This window comes from Phyllostomus discolor, chromosome 2, assembly GCF_004126475.2.
Source record: "Phyllostomus discolor isolate MPI-MPIP mPhyDis1 chromosome 2, mPhyDis1.pri.v3, whole genome shotgun sequence".
In the NCBI taxonomy this organism is placed as follows: Eukaryota; Metazoa; Chordata; class Mammalia; order Chiroptera; family Phyllostomidae; genus Phyllostomus; species Phyllostomus discolor.
In genome coordinates, this window is record NC_040904.2 from 150,382,951 (window position 1) to 150,399,842 (window position 16,892).

Sequence of the window (16,892 nt, forward strand, 5' to 3'; positions counted from 1 at the left end):
TTTCTCCAGAAACTAAACACACATCATGCTTTGTCCCTGGCCTGTAAAACTGTCCAGTTAATTCTACCATAACCCATTGTTTTTATATGAATACATATTCTATTTGTCCATCTCTCTAAGGTTAGCCAATCAACTCAGAAAATCTCTCTTCCTATTTATTGACTCCACTTAGAAGCATCCCATAACATCCATCCTGAAATGACTTTAATCAGTCAATATAATTAAAGAGATAAGAGAGATCTGTCTATACCACTCTACCAAGTAAAAGTCCTAATTCTTGAAATGAAACATATTAAAGAATCACTGTATCAATCTATAAGCCCTTGAAGATATTAAAAAGCCTCCACTAGAATCTCTGCAAACTTTTTATTCTTTCCCACTTTCAGGCCTCTTTTTTTTCCCTTTGTCCAATTTTTTTATTGTAGTATAATGCACACAACATAAAATTTGCCACGTTCCCACTTTTTAGTATACATTTCAGTACTGTAAATATATTCAATATTGTTGTGCAGCCAACATCCAGAACTACTTCATCTTGCAAAACTGAAACTCTACCCATTAAACAACTCGCTTCTCCTCTCCCCAAATCCTAGCAACCACCATTCTACTTTTTGTTTGTATACGTTTGACTGTTCTATGTACCTCATATAAGTGAGCTCACACAATATTTATCTTTCTGTGCTTGCTTTATTTAACCTAGCTTAATGTCCTTATAGAGTTCATTTATGTTGTAGCACATGTCAAAATTTTTCCTTTTCAAGTCTGAATTATATCTCATTGTATATACCAAATTTTGCTTCTCTATTCATCTGTTGGACATTCATCCATCTTTTGGCTACTGTGAATAATGCTACAAACACAAACATATAAAGTATGTCTTGGGAGGCCCTCTTTTCAATTCTCTTGGATATAGACTCAGAAGTAGTATTGCTTCTGGGTATTTAATTCTATTATGAGACCATATGGTAACTCTGATAATATTCTGAGAAAGATCATACTCATTTCGGCAGCAGCTACACAATTTACATTTTCACCAGCAATGCACAAGGGTTCCAATTTCTTCACATCCTCGGTACATTTGTTTTCTGTTTCTGGTATCAGCCACTCTTAACAGCTGTGAGGTGGTATCTCATTGTAGTTTTGATTTCCATTTCCCTAATGATTAGTGATGTTCAGCATCTTTACATGTACTTATCGGTTGTTTGCTCATCTTCTCTGAAGAAGTGCACATTCAAGACCATTCAAGGAAGTGTTCCCTCATCTTCAATATTTTGGAAAAGTTTGAGGATTGATATTAGTTCTTTAAACATTTGGCAGAATTCATCAGTGAAGCCAGGGCTTTTCTAGTCAGGGGATTTTCGATTACTGATTCAATCTCTTTACTAGTTATAGGTCTACTCAGATTTTCTAATTCTTTGAGATTCGGTCTTGGTAGGTTTAACGTTTCTAGGAATTTTTCCTTGTTATCTAGGTTATTTAATTTGTTGGTGTATAACTGTTCACAGTGCTCTCTTATAATCCTTTTTATTTTGGCAGAATCAGTAGTGATATTCTACTTTCATTTCAGATTTAAGTAATTTGAGTATTCCCTCTTTTTTTCATAATTCATCTAACCAGAATCTGCTAGCTTTGTTGAATTTTTCAAAGAACCAACTTTTGGCCACATTGATTTCCCCTGTGATTTCATATTTGATACACTGGTTGTTTAAAAGTATGTTGTTTAACATTCACAATTTTGTAAATTTTCTAGTTTTTCTTCTGTTGTTGATTTCTAACTCTATCCCCTTATGGCTGTATATAAAATACTTTGTATTTGTAAGATAGCTACCTTTTAAAGGCTATGGACTTAATTTGTGGCCTAACATATGGTCTATCCTGGAAAATGTCCCATGTGTACTTGAAAAAAATGTTTATGCTGTCATTGTTGGGTAGCGTGTTCTGTCTGGTTACCTATCCATTATTGTGAGTAGAGTATTAAAGTCTACAACTATTATTATTATAGAACTATTTCTCCCTTTACTTCTGTCATTTTTTGCTTTGTATATTTTGATGACCTGTCATTAAGCAAATGAATGTTTATAATTGTTCTATTTTCTTGCTCTACCAAATAGTTTATAAGTATTTTGTAAAATAATAATGTTCATAAATAATGTTCATCACCTCTTGTAACTTTATAGAAGTCTTTCTTGTACGATATTAGTATAGTCACCCCTCCTCTCTCTTGGTTACTTTTTGCACATATCTTTTTCTATATTTTTCCTTTCAATCTACGTGTGTCTAGATCTCAAGTGAATCTTCTGTAAACAGCACATAGGCGGATCATGTTTTTATACATTCTGCATATCTGTCTTCTGATTGGAGAGTTTAATCTATTTATATTTAAAGTAATTACTAATAGCCCTGGCTGGTGTAGCTCAGTGGATTGAGCGCAGGCTGTGAACCAAAGTGTCGCAGGTTCAATTCCCAGTCAGGGTACATGCCTGGGTTGCAGGCCATGACCCCCAGCAACCGCACACTGATGTATGTTTCTCTCTCTCTCTCCCTCTCTCTCTCTCTCCCTCCTTCCCTCTCTAAAAATAAATAAATAAAAAAATTTAAACAATAAAGTAATTACTAATAAGGAAGGACTTATTGTTTTGCTATTTGTCTTCCGTTTGCCTTAAGCTTTTTTGTCTTTCATTTCCTCTTGCATACATTCTATAGCTGTTTTCTTTGTGGTTACCATGGGGATTACATTTCACATTCTGAAATTATAACAATCCAATCTGAATTTATACCAGCTTAATATCATTAATATACAAAAACTGCATCTTTATAGCTTTGTCCTCACTCCTTTCAATTATTGATATCACAAAACTACACCTTTATACAGTGTACCCAAAAACATAAAGAATTCTTTTAAAGTATTCGTCTCTTAAATTATATAGAAAATAGTGAAAAACTAAAGTTTAAATACTACCTTTTAGATAAGTCAGTTTTTCTTCAAATGTACTAGTCTCTTAAATGCTAAATCAGAACAAAAATGCAGCTACAAATCTTTGATATAATAGTACTAGCATTTAAAATTCCCTTGTATTTACCTTTAGTGAGGCCTTTATTCCTCCACAGGACTTCAGGTTACTGTCTAATGTCCTTTTGTTTTTTCACCTTGCAGGCTTCTCTTTCTTAGGGAGTGCATTTCTTACAGAGCAGATCTGGTGGTAATAAACTCCCCTGGCTTTTGTTTATCTCGCAATGTCTTCATTTCTCCCTCATTTTTGAAGGACAGTTTTTCAAATATAGGATTGTTTGGTTGACAGGTGTTTTATTGGTTGTTGGGGTTTGGGGGGGGTTCTTTTAACACTTTCAATGTGTATGTCCACTGCCATCTAGCCTCCAAAGTTTCTGATGAGCAATTTGGTATTAATCTTATTGGGGATCCCTTGTACACAACAACAATAATTTGTCTCTCTCTTGCTACTTTCAAGATTCCTGTCTTTGGTTTCTGGGAATTGGACTATGTGTCTTGGTGTCTGTCTCTGGGTGTACCTGAAGTACAATAAGCTCCTTGGATGTTTATACTTATGTGTCTCATCAAGTACTTTCTCTGCCCCTTTCTCTGTGTTCCCCTTCTAGAACTCCTATAATATGTATGTTAGTTCACTTGAAGGTGTCCCACAGATCCCTTAGGCTCTGTTCATTTTTCTTCAATCTGTTTTCTTTCTGTTCCTCAGACTTGATCATTTCTATTGTCCTAGTTTCAATTTTGTTGATTCTTTGTTCTGCCTGCTTACACCAGACTTTGAATCCTTCTACTGATTTTTAAATTTTAATTATTGTACTTTTCAAATCCAGAGTTTCTATTTGGTTCCTTTTGATGTTTTCTACCTCTTCATTGATATTTCCTTTATTTACACATCATTTTCTTGACTTTTTCCACATCTTCTTTAGTCCTCTGAGTATCTTTAAGACAGTTGTTTTAAAGTCTTTGTGTAATATATCTGCCATCAAGTCTTTTTCAGGAGCAGTTTCTATTGATTTCCCCCCTTTGAATGGGCCATACTTCTGTATTTCTATGCATGTTTTATAATGTTTTTATTGTTGAAAACTGGACATATGAATCTAATAATGGTGTAACTATTGAACTCAAGAGTCTCCCCCTTCCCCAATGTCTGCTGTATTTTGTTAGTTTTATTTTTTTGATTGTTGTAGGATGTCTCTGTACCAACTATCAGTCTGAGGTATAATCCTAAGGTGTTCTCAGGTCTTTTCTGAGCCTTTTGCTGGTTGCACTAAATTTTCCTGTATGTACAATTGTTTTTGAATGTCCTAGTCTTTAATTTCCAACTCCCAAAAAGGGGAAAAGGAGAAAAATGAATGAGGCAAGAAGGTGGTAGACCTTTAAATATCTTAGAAGTCATTTCAGCTGAAGGGGAAGGTGCTTGCAACAATGGGGAGGTGCAACATCAGTGGCTGCCCACCTCCTGGTCTACACCTCTGTTATCAAAAGCAGCAATTGGTGATGCAAGCACAGATCTCTGATATTTGGAAAAGAGGGTCCTTTTGTCCTCTCCTGAATCCTACAAGCTGTGTGTAAGATGTCCAAGGCTGGGAGTAGATGCTACTGTGTTAAAAGCTGAAACTGACTAAAATCAAGTGCAATTTTACATCTAAGCCTTTTCTCTGGGAAGCTGCAAATGTTCAACAACCACAGAGTTCTAGAACAATCACATCAGATTCTGGCAGTGCAATTGCTATCTAGGTGGAGAGACATATATCCTGATGCTTCCTATTGCATTGTCTTCCCAGATTCCTCTCTGGACCTCTTTGTGAGGATCAATATATATTACTTTATTGTTTTAAATACCTTGATCATTAGCACTGCCAAAGGACTATGGAGTTTTTGTTATCTAGCATGTTAGCTGTAACTGGGATTAAAAGAGTGTATGTGCCTTACACTCTTAAAAGGACAATTTCTACAAGAAAACACGTTTGGGTTTCCAAATAACTGATATACCACAATACTTCCGGAATGAACACAATGCAGTGGACTGCAGGTGTCCTGCCACCAATTTTGGAGACACCTTAGATGCTCTCCATGGCTACTTAGCCCCCTTCAGTTTCTTCCCACTAGGAAAAGGCTTAGAGCCAAAAGGTGGCTGGGAAATAGTGAAAGGGAAAAGGTAGCAATAGCTTCTACATGAGCTATGATCCTGTTGTAACATGGATGTTTTTCTATAGTTACATATAGCAGCATTTACTATCATTTTATATTCAAGAATACAATGATTTTAATAGAACATTCATCAAGAAGCTAAAAATTATATGGAATACTATCTACTAGCACCTTATTTTTCAATAGTAACTTGATTTTTAAAGCCCTAAGTGTATGACAGACACACATTTATTTGGATTATCTCAATCCATACAGTCACCCTAAAAGGCAAGCACTACCATAAACTCCATGTTCCAAATGAGGAACCAAGCCGTGAGGAGCTTAGTAGCTTTCCCAAGATCAACAGCTGATAAGAGGAAGAGGCAGAATTAAATCCAGATCTGACTCTTAATAATTAATACATATAAAAAGCTTTAAATAGTGCCTAGCATATAGTAAGCACTTAGTAAACATTAGCTATTGAACTGATAATGATGATTTATCTTAAAACAATGTTCTATGCCTTTGACAGCTGGTCAACCTTTCTGTCCCTCATGTCATTTATAAGATTAGGACACCTATTTCACATAAGTATTGTGAAAACAGAAAAATAATTTTGGGCTATGAAGACGTTTTGAAAATTGTATAGTGTTTAAAAAGACAAGGTATTATTATATTATCACTATCAGTAAAATCTGTCTCTTGAATCACAAAGAAGCCTTTTGCACTATAAGCACAGATTCCTAAAACTTAAGCACCATCCTCATAACAAGAGTTACATTAATAAATTTAGTAAAACTATCCTAAATTATCCCAATATGATTCTTGCAGACCAACAAGCAAAGAGAACACTGAACTCTATTCATAAGTATGATTATAAATTTGGTGCTCAGAAAGGTTTATTTGCTCTTTCAGTTCACTAGCACTGAGGGTGAATTTGGCCTATACACTACAGAAGTTCTGTTCAAATATAGCCAAAACAGAATATCTATAGTTAGAAGTTTAGTAATATAACTCTAAATTTTGGGCATAGCTAACTGCCATATTTAATTACATTAAAACAATCAAGAGAATGGCATTGAAAAACCTGTTCTTTGTGTCAGTGGTCTTGCGGTGCTATTCTCAAACTATTGAGTAGGTCTTTTTTTGTTGATACGCATTAGTTTTTGGATTATTCATAACAGTGCTAAGGATTTTTCATTGTATTTATGTTATTCTAAGGAAAAAGAATTTAAAAAAATAAGCTAAGGAGGGAGATTTCTCATATATTCTGCTAGTCACCTGAACCAGAGCCATTCTGGAAAGGTGCGCCTACCACCTGCATAGTTCCCTTGTTAGCTGAAAATTTCAAGAACAAATGTACACACAAAACCAAAAAAGTATCTAACTATTTTTAAGCATCTATCTATGAATATGGTTGCATCTGAATAGTACTAAATCGATTTTTCTTCCCGTAGGTTTTTTATTCTACTAAGGGCAATGTTTGTGAAGCAGTTCACAATTCGTAACCCTCTATCCACACCACACTTCTTTAACTCTCCAAAAACAAAAACAAAAACAAAAACAAAAACAAAAACAAATCAATATATTACTTACAAATCACTTCAATATCTGGTACTTTATTTTCTGGAAACTCTTTGTCTGATCTAAATTCCTTGTACTGTAATTTAAACGAGATTCCTCTCATGTCTGTTTTCTCTGTAAGACACAAGTTAAAACCAGGATGATCAACAGAGATTAAGGACATGCACACATGTACTTAAACTGTCATCAATTCATTATCCTATGGATAAATCTAAAATATTAATAAAGTGACATTTCTTTATTTCAGACATAGTTGTTAGAAATAACAAAAAGATTACTTAAGAGATAAAATAATTTGTAGAAGCAATAAATATTAAGGAGAGAATAAAAAATGAGTTCATTCATTTCTTCATCTACACAGTGAAGCATTCAACAAATATTTTCTCAGCACTAACTCTGTTTGCCTGGCACTGAGTTAAGTGCTAGAAATAAAGATACCCATTCCCTGATTCCAAGGAGCTTACTCTTTAGTGAAGGAGGCAGTCAAGAAAACTAACACATGGCACAACACTCAACTCAGAGCAGAAGGAAAGAAAGAAGTGACAAGAGAGGCTTCCTGGGAAAGGTGATCTCTAAGCCAAGTCCTGAAAGAGAGACTGGAGTTTGCTAGGGCAAGGGCAATTCAGATCAAGAAGACTGCACACAAACACACAGAAGTGTGAAAAGAACATGGCCTGTTCCAGAAGCAGCAAGTAGTTCCTTATAGCTGAAATGTAGGTAATGCATGGGAAAACATCAGGAGATGGGCTGGGAGGTAGGCTCACACCATTTCATGAAGATCCAGTTTGCACTACTGAGAGCAGTTCACATTTTTCTTTATAATCTTAAAGACACCACTAATGTCCTACCAAATACTTTCTCACAGAGGCAGAAAATGTAGAGTACATATAAGAACATCCAACAAAACCTAATGGTGTTTGATCATCTATGATGCCCAAAGTCTAACGTAAAAGTAGCAGTATCCATCGTAAACATAAACATTCTCCCAACAGCACCTGCAACCTGCAGTATCACTGTAGAATAATGACGTAAACCCAGATACCTGTTCCAGACCTAGAGAAAGTAATCCACTTTAACTTCATATTTCACATTGAATTTGACAAAGTCACTTTCAATTATGCATTTTGGCTTTTAGAAATAGAAATAAAAGAGTCAGTATCTGTATCATATCTATTTTAAAAATTCTCACTGGAGGATATGCTCATTGATTTTAGGAGGAAGGGAGAGGGAGGGAGACAGGCAGGAAAAGGGAGAGGGGAAGTGGGAGAGGGAGAGAGAGAAACATTGACTGGTTGCCTCCCTTACAAGCCCTACCAAGCATGGAACCTGCAACTTTTTGGGGGGGAGGGGGGGGGTGGTACGGGACAACACTCCAACCAACTAAGCCACCCTGCCAGGGCTGTATCTGTATCTTTATCTGCCATCTATCAATGTATTAATGCACAACTATGTGTACTTAGTTGTTTGCACTGTTATCAGTGTTTGCACTGATAAAATGGTACTAAAATGGCTTGCTAAAATAAAACTAAAATGGAAAATGATATAAAACACATCTCTGCCTTAATTCAATCCTAGAGTCATCTATAACCTTGGAACATACTTATACCCAGAAACCCTGGTGATGAAATTTACATAATTAAGTCAGCTTGCCCATAATCTCTGCCCTAAGATATAAAAAATACACCTACAGATGTGCAAACCCAGCAGATGAGTCACCTGGCCTTACCTAATTCAATAATGTAATCAGTGCCAATGGCAAAGCTCCTAGAACCTTCAATCACAGAAAAAAAAAATCATCAGCCTTGGGAACTCTCAAAGAAACTCTTAGTTCAGTGCTTTATGTTGCAATATAAAAATATTACAAGGAAATCAAATACTATCCTCCAGCAACATCAAAGTGATAAACATTCTGTGTGACAAATCACAGAGCTCTCGCCACTAAATATTCACAGACTGCACCACAAAAAGATAAGTGATGTTTAAGATAGTAGAAGAAAGTACAGGCATTCTCCAGAAAGCATTTATCATTGATTCTGAAAATTTCAATGAATATGTTTGAGCTTACAAAGACAGTGCATTCAATTTTCTGTAAGTACTATATGTCAGAATCCCATTTGTATTCTTCAACTCAGTTATTATTTCTATATATTAATCCACATAATTGTGTCAAATTAACAAATGACTACTTACCCTTCATAATAAATCTCTAGCTTATAAATTCACTATTAGACACTAATTCACTAGCACGGACTGAACTCTAACGTTAATATTTAACTTTGAGGTCTGACTAAAATGAGCAACAGCAGACTCCAAGAACGAATTTTACAGTATTTTCCTTAGCATGCTACCTAACAGTTCTTGGAAAAGAGTTGACTTCATGGCTTTATTCTTTAAAACAACAAAACACTAAATGCTGGTCACTGTGACTTTAAACTTCACATTAAATAAATATACAACTTATTCAACAACAATCAACAAAACAGTGTAAGACATGCAAGAAAATCTCCAGACATCTTCACTTTTTATATAATATGCTTAACCTAGAATTAAATAAACAATTAAAGACAACAAAAAAGTGAAAAAGGGTAATTTTCAAAACCAAATATATCAAGTGTATAAGTAGAATATGCCATAAATCTGCATTTCCAGATTCAGGTGGTTATCATGCTCCTTACTAGACCCATATCAAAAGCCTAAACATTAACTATGTGTTAATACATACAATATGCACAAAATAAGGAAAATGCCAACCAACTGTAACCCTCAAAACAAATTAATTCACAAACAACTCATCAGTTTCCACATTTAACTCAATTTAAAATGCTCTTAAACATATTCCGAAAAAAATACTGATTACTTATTTTCTACTTTTAGAACAATGCATTAAAAATTGTTACAATCTAGCAAACTCACCTGACTCAAATGTACCACTAATAAAAATGTTCAATGCATTTGTGTATTTTTAGCACTTCCTACCCTCACGAAATGCCCCCCAAAAGTTAACCAGAAATATTTACATCAGAGTGCATCTATCCATTTGATGCACTTTTACAAGGCCACTAATAAGAATTTTTTAAAGAATATTTAATGACCAAAAAGATGTTCATGGTATAAAGTTAAATAGGAAAAAAGGCCACAGTGCAATATGGTATTCTGAACTGGATCCTGGAACAGAAAAAGAACCTTAGTGGAAAAACTGGCAAAATCCAAATAAAGCCTATGGTGTAGCTAATAATATCATACCAGAGTTAATTTCTTGGTTGTGATAAATATATCACAGTTGTGTATGGTTAACATTAGGTAATTAAGAATCGCTGTGCTAGCTTTCTACTTTTCTTGTGATTCTAAAATTATTCTGAAAAAAATTATTTTAAAAATTACTATTAGTGACCAGTACCAAATTTGAGAAGATTCTTATTAAAAAGAAAAATAGCCTTCACACTTATCTGTCTTTCTTCTATACTCAGGGGAAAATAACTAGACTAAAACATACTAAAATGTTAACATTGGTTCACTTGGTAATAATATGAAAGGCATTTTTCTACTCATATTTTCTAATGAGTGTGAATTGCTTTTTAATCAACAAATTATTAGCTAAAGAATATACAAATCAATATTTTATTAAAGGCCTCTTTAGAAATAAATGCTATAAATGTCTAAGTAGAGCCCATAGGCAGACTGCATATAAAACAGGTTAGGGCAGAGTGTGGCCAAGGGAAATTGCCAGGAGAATTTAAGCAGGCAAAACCTAATTAGTAAATCCTGGCAATCTGCCAACACACAGAACTTAACATCCACTCTTAGGCTCAAGGTGCTTGCAGTCAGCAAAGTTATTCTCAGAATTCACATGTCTTAGGGGAATGTCCTGAAAGGCCCCCCTAATGCTAAGAATTTATGGATATACATAGTCTGGGTTTATTCCAAACAAAAATAATGCAGTTGGCCATCTGGTGCACAACTGCCCACTGAGAGCTTCTACAAACAGTCCTCAGTACCACAGTCTGTTAAGTTTTTCTCCTCTACTTATGTCTTTCTTCTCTAACACCTTCCTAACAACCTATACCCAAGTCTATAGCCCTCAGGCCTAAAAATGGCACTCCGGTGCCATTGGGCAACATAGGTAGGAAGATCAGGGTCTAGACACAACTGGGATTACAGGCGCAAATCCTTTATGTTCTTCTTTGTTGTTTCTCCCCCTGGTATTTTCAGGACAAAATATGTTCTAGGAAACTCCATTAAGCCATAAGAGGGGAAAATTAATCAACAACAAATGTTCCCCAATCAAAATGAGAAAATAAAATACATTTTGTCCTTAAAAAATGTGCCAATGGAATCAGAGACTGTATTTTGATAAAGAATCTTTTCCAAGCTATAATCAGGGTGATTTCTGTGTGTTGTCAGGCTGTTTGCCTCTAGTGAAATAGGGTTATGTGGCCATTCTGGGCTTTATGTTGTTTTTTAAAAGTAGTTTTTAATTCTTACTTTGTTGGTCACCTTCATTCTCAGCTGATAGTACAGCAGGTCCCAGAACTGTCCCTTAATAAACATGCATGTGTGTTTTTTGTTGTGTTTGTTTTTATTTTCAGTTCACTCTTTTGATTCCTTAAAGACTCTGTAATCAGATACCCCAGCCTATTAAAATTAGTTGCAAAATAAAGCCCTATACTCAGAGACAAAATACTCTATGTTAAAGTATATAATCTTTACTTTATGAGCTTTATAACAACAATTTTAAGCACCAGGAACCTTCTTTGCTTACTTTCCAGTTCTTGGCAGTGCTTAAGAAAATGGAGGCTTACCAAAACAGTAATCCGCAGGCATGGAGGCCACATATCGTTCTTGTTGTTATTATTTTGAATACTAATGGAGATATATATACTGTTTTTCATCAAAGCTGAGACACAGTTGATTTTAAGGCTAATAGTTTATGGACCACTAAAGTATACAAGTAGCCAATTAAACTATGACCTGTCACTGACTGATACACCCAAATTTTTGTGAATAAAAATGGAAAATGTCTCTTAGGTCAATGAAATATAGTACACAGTCAAATAGTACACAGTGGAAATATCATGGGCTTCAGGGTTAGAGAGATCTGAATTCTTATCTAACCATTCTGAATCTGAGTTTCCTCATAGGAAAGTTAAAAACACCACCACCACTACCTACCTCCTAGGGTTGTTAGGTTTGAAGGTTCTTGCAGTGATAACAGTAGAGAGTATCCTAACTAGGGCAGCGAACAATGAAGATGAAGAGGATGGATTAGAGCAATATTTAGAAGTTACTGGTATTAGTAACAGCCAATATTAACTAGGCTGGGAAGAAGAGCAGGAGTCAAGGAACATATCTACAATCTCCTTTTAGGTGATAGCACACTTATTGAGCTAGGGGACAGACGGACACAAGGTTTAGAGAAGCATATAAGCTCAGTTTTGAATGTACTGTGGTACCTGTAAGATACACAAGTGAAAGTGGTGAACAGGCAAACTGAAATACAGTTACAGAGGCGGGACAAAGATCTGAGTTGGAGATACGGACCTGAGAGTCATCAGCTTATAGATAGATGCAAGGCCTGGGACAAGATGCAATTGCCCAATGAGAAGAAAAGTAAAACCTACAGGAACTTATAAACATCAACATTTAAAGAACTGTAGAGGAAGAGAAGCCCTCAAAGGAAATTGAATGGGCACTGTCCAAGAAGCAGGAAGAAATCCCCAAGAGAGAAGCCTAAGGAAGAGAGTGACTCAAAGTGAAATCACATAAGAAGGTGTCTAATTATTAAGGTAAGACTGCAGAAACAATAGAACATTACTTTGGCGAAGAAAATATTGAGCAGTGAAAAAGAGCAGGACTGAATAGTCAGCTGTCTTCAACTTTCTCTGTTTCACGGAATAACCTGACTTGCTTGTTCCTAAAACAGAAGTTGGACCAAACCACAGACATCCATGAGAATAAAACAGGCATCTATCTAACAAAGCACTGAGTTCCCCTTAAATGCTGAGTTCACTAGACTCCCCCACTGGTTAAGAAGCTGGATGAGATGACTTGGGCTTTATTTCAATGGGAGTAAATTTCAAGGACCAAACTAATCTCAAATACTTTTTATTAAAAAGAACAAAGGGAAAGACACAACCAAAAAGCTTTTAAATTCTCAGAAATAGAAAGTAATGGTTATATAAAGTTTTTTTAAATTAGATTAAATTAAAACACATAAGTAAAATACATAAAAGAGAGAGGGATTTTTATAACCTTGTGAGTCCAAAGTAAAAAACTTAAGTTGATTTAAAATCTTTTATGACTGATTTTAGCTGTAAGACTTCTGTTCCATGTCATTAAAACCTACCCAGCTGAGTTTTCACAATATAACTTTTTACTACTAAAAAACTGTTCTTTCTTTTCTTCATTTTAAAGTTCAGGTACACTGGGTTGTTTGTTTGCTTGTTTGTCTTTATGTTGTGTTTATTTGTTTACTTGGTTTTCTGTTTGTTTTATGAAGTTTATAAAACTATGTGCAATGCTGGATATTTTCCATTTGGTCTCCTCCAGAGCCCTCCTAGGAGCCCAACTTGCATGGGCACCAGCAGACCAGGCTGGCTGTGGCTCCATTCCTTGCTGAAAAGCTCCTACCAGACAACCCTCTCCTATACCTACAGCTCTTGCTGGTTCAGGTGATCACTCCCCCTTCCTCTGTCCCTTTCAGACCAACTGAGGTGGTAACAGCTCCTACTGTTACTAGCTAGCCTGGTCATCACTGCTGGTTTCCTTTAACCTGCCTAAACTCAGATTAAATTCCTAAAAATGAAAAATAAAAATTACCAACACAAAAATGGATAAAGGGAAGGAGTTATTTGTAAATATTATTTAGATCAATATCTCAAAAATCTTGCAGTCACCCATGATACCTCACTCTCATATCCCATCTCTAATCTATAAATCCTTTCAGACGTCTTAAAGATATATCCCAATTCAACAGCTACTTAGCATCCCCACCACTACTTCTCAGGTTCAAGCTACCATCACTTCTTGTCTGAATTTTGTAATAGCCTTCTGATTGATTGAAGGCTTCTGCCTCTGCTCCTGTCTTCCTCCAGCCTTTTCTCAACAGAGCAACCAGAGTAGTTCTGTTAAAAAGTGTTACTGGATTGCATATATTTTTTAATGGTAAAAATCATGACTATTAGAAACATGGTAAAATGAACACATGTCAAAGATATTATTTAACTCAATTATTAACGAGGGAACCATTAAGGTGTTACAACTGGTTCAAAGGAGAGTTCCAAGAACCACACCTATATAGAGAATAAGGAATTCTGAAATGAATTTACAAATCCATGTAAAACAGTTCTTATTCATAGGGCAATAATCAATTACATTCCACTGTACACAATTTATTTGCACTTCTATAGCTATGACTCATGTGCCTTTTTAAGCTTTCTACAAATTACAAAACTGCAAGATAACTCCAAGAAAATGAGACAGATATAAATCCAATGGATGAACAAGACAGGGTACTCACTCACCATTTTTTGCCCATTTCAAAGTCATTCATAATTTTTCCTGACAGTATCTTGTATAGCACCCTATTCTCCTGAAAGTAAAAATCAAAGACTTTTTAGTGGCCTGGCCTACAAGGTCCTAAATATTTTGTATCGCTTCTTGCCCTTCCTTTATGCTCCACTACTAATGTCATGTATTAATACTTTACAACTCTCCCCCTCCGCACTCTGTTTCAGCCACACTGACCTCCCAGCTGTTTCTGAATACATTAAGCATGATTCTACCTCAGATCCTTTGCAACCGTTGTTCTATGTGGAACACTCTTTTGCCAGGTACCCGCAGAGCTTGCAGCCTCACTTGTGCCAGGTCTTTCTTTGTTCACAAATCGATTTAGCAGAGGACTCCCCTAAGCGCCTGTATGAAACAGGCAGACCCCCATCCTGTAACAGCACTCCTTTTCTTCATACACTACTCTGTTATTCTCCATGACTTATTGCCAACTGGCACACTATATATTGACTTTACTCTTGAGTCCCTGTCTCTCTACCCCATAGCCACCAAATGTAAACTCCATTGAGGCAAAGACTCTATATTCTTCACTGCTATATCCCTAGTGCTTGGCATGCCAAAAACATTAAATGCTCAGTAAGTTTTAGTTAAATGAATAAATACTCTAATATTAGATAGTGTTTCAAAACAGCAGCATACTTATTGATAACTCTTGTCTCTGAACTTCTGCAATGCAAAAACTTAACAATAAAACTACAACCAAATAATCTTACATTACTACTAATTTACTTAATAGTTACTGATTACTTTAAGAAATGTAGCTTAAAATTATCACTTAGATTTACCTGAACATTGACAGCTATTTCATGTAAAACGCTTTGAAATTCAGCATATAGTATAACAAACTTTTCATAGAAGCAATGCTTATAAGCATTGTGGCCACGAAAGTGTGCAAGTACCGAATGTTCACAAGACTTAGCAGCCACCAGATGTCCTCCTTTTCATACAACATATATTCCAAGACTGTCATTTGGATTGCAGCTATTATAGCAGATGTGATGTCTACAGGTTCTACCTAGGCAAGTCAATTGCCTAAAAGTCATTTTCTAACCTGTATCACTCCCTCCAAGCTAGGTCACTCCTTTAAGTTCCTACAGTCCTAGGATGAACCTAGGTGAAGGTGAGGAACTCTAGGACTGAGACTACTGTTCATGTTGAATTTATGATGCCAACCTTTCCCCTAAGTTCTTCTCATTTTTAACCTTAAAAGGTGCCTAGTATTAACTAGTATTTTCCTTGAATATCACTTGAATTACTGGCCCTATGCAATTCCAACACTAACACCTTTGATTTAATTACCTGGCATTTCTTTGGTATTTGGAACTAAAGGAAGAAATAAACATTCAACTGGAACAGAATGAAGAAACAAGAATTCCAAAAAAATGAAGAGAGACTTTTGAACCTCTGGGACAACTTTAAACACTCCAATATCCGAATTATAGGGGTGACAGAAGGAGAAGAGGAAGAGAAAGAAATTGAAAATTTATTTGAACAAATAATGAAGGAAAACTTCCCAAGTCTAGTGAAGGAAATAGACTTCCAGGGAGTCCAGGAAGCCCAGAGAGTCCCAAAGAAGTTGGACCCAAAGAGGAACACACCAAGGCACATCATCATTAATTATCCAAGATTAAAAAGAGAGAGGGAATCTTAAAAGAAGCAAGGGGAAAGGAAAGAGTTACCTACAAGGGAGTGCCCATAAGTCTACCAGTTGACTTCTCAAAAGAAACCTTACAGGCAAGAAGGGGCTGGAAAGAAGTATTCAAATATACTGAAGGCAAGGACCTATATCCAAGAATACTATATCCATAGGAAACCCTAGTGCACTGTTGGTGGGAATGCAGACTGGTGCGGTCACTGTGGAAAACAGTATGGAATTTTCTCAGAAAACTGAAACTGGAACTGCCTTTTGACCCAGCGATTCCACTGCTGGGACTATACCCTAAGAACCCTGAAACACCAATCCAAAAGAACCTATGCACCTCAATGTCCATAGCAGCACAGTTTACAATAGCCAAGTGATGGAAGCAACCTAAGTGCCCATCAGCAAATGAGTGGATCAAAAACTATGGTACATTTACAAAATGGAAATCTATGCAGCAGAGAGAAGGAAGGAGCTTATACCCTTTGCAACAGCATGGATGGAACTGGAGAACATTATGTTAAGTGAAATAGGCCAGGCAGTGAGGGACAAATACCACACAATCTCACCTTTAACTGCAACATAATCAACAAAAGAAAAAAGCAAACAAAATATAACCAGAGCCACTGAAATTAAGAACAATCTAACAATAGCCAGAAGGAAGGGGGCAGGGGACAGTGAGGAGGAAGGTTTTCAGGAACTACTATAAAGGACACATGAACAAAACCAAGAAGGAGGATGGAAGCAAGGAAGGGAGGTGGGTTTGGCTGGGGTGTGGAGGAGGGGTGGGGAGAAAATGCAGACAACTGTAATTGAACAAGAATAAAATAATTAAAAAAAAAAAGCCACTATCCAGCAAAGCTATCATTTAGAATGGAAGGGCAAATAAAGTGCTTCCCATATAAGGTCAAGTCAAAGGAGTTCATCATCTCCAAGCCCTTATTATATGAAATGTTAAAAGGACTTATC

At 35.9% G+C, this 16,892-nt stretch overlaps 1 protein-coding gene across 4 annotated transcripts in view; it reads right to left on the reverse strand.

The window, feature by feature from the left end:
• Positions 1 to 16,892, reverse strand: part of FRS2 (fibroblast growth factor receptor substrate 2) — a 103,965-nt gene that overhangs the window by 19,892 nt on the left and 67,181 nt on the right. For 2 of the 4 annotated variants that reach the window (XM_028533033.2, XM_028533032.2), the window contains one exon: positions 6,731 to 6,832. The exons of the other annotated variants lie outside the window; for them this stretch is intronic. The gene's annotated coding sequence lies outside the window, so the exon portion shown is untranslated. The remainder of the gene's footprint in view (positions 1 to 6,730; positions 6,833 to 16,892) is intronic. 4 annotated transcript variants of the gene reach the window in all.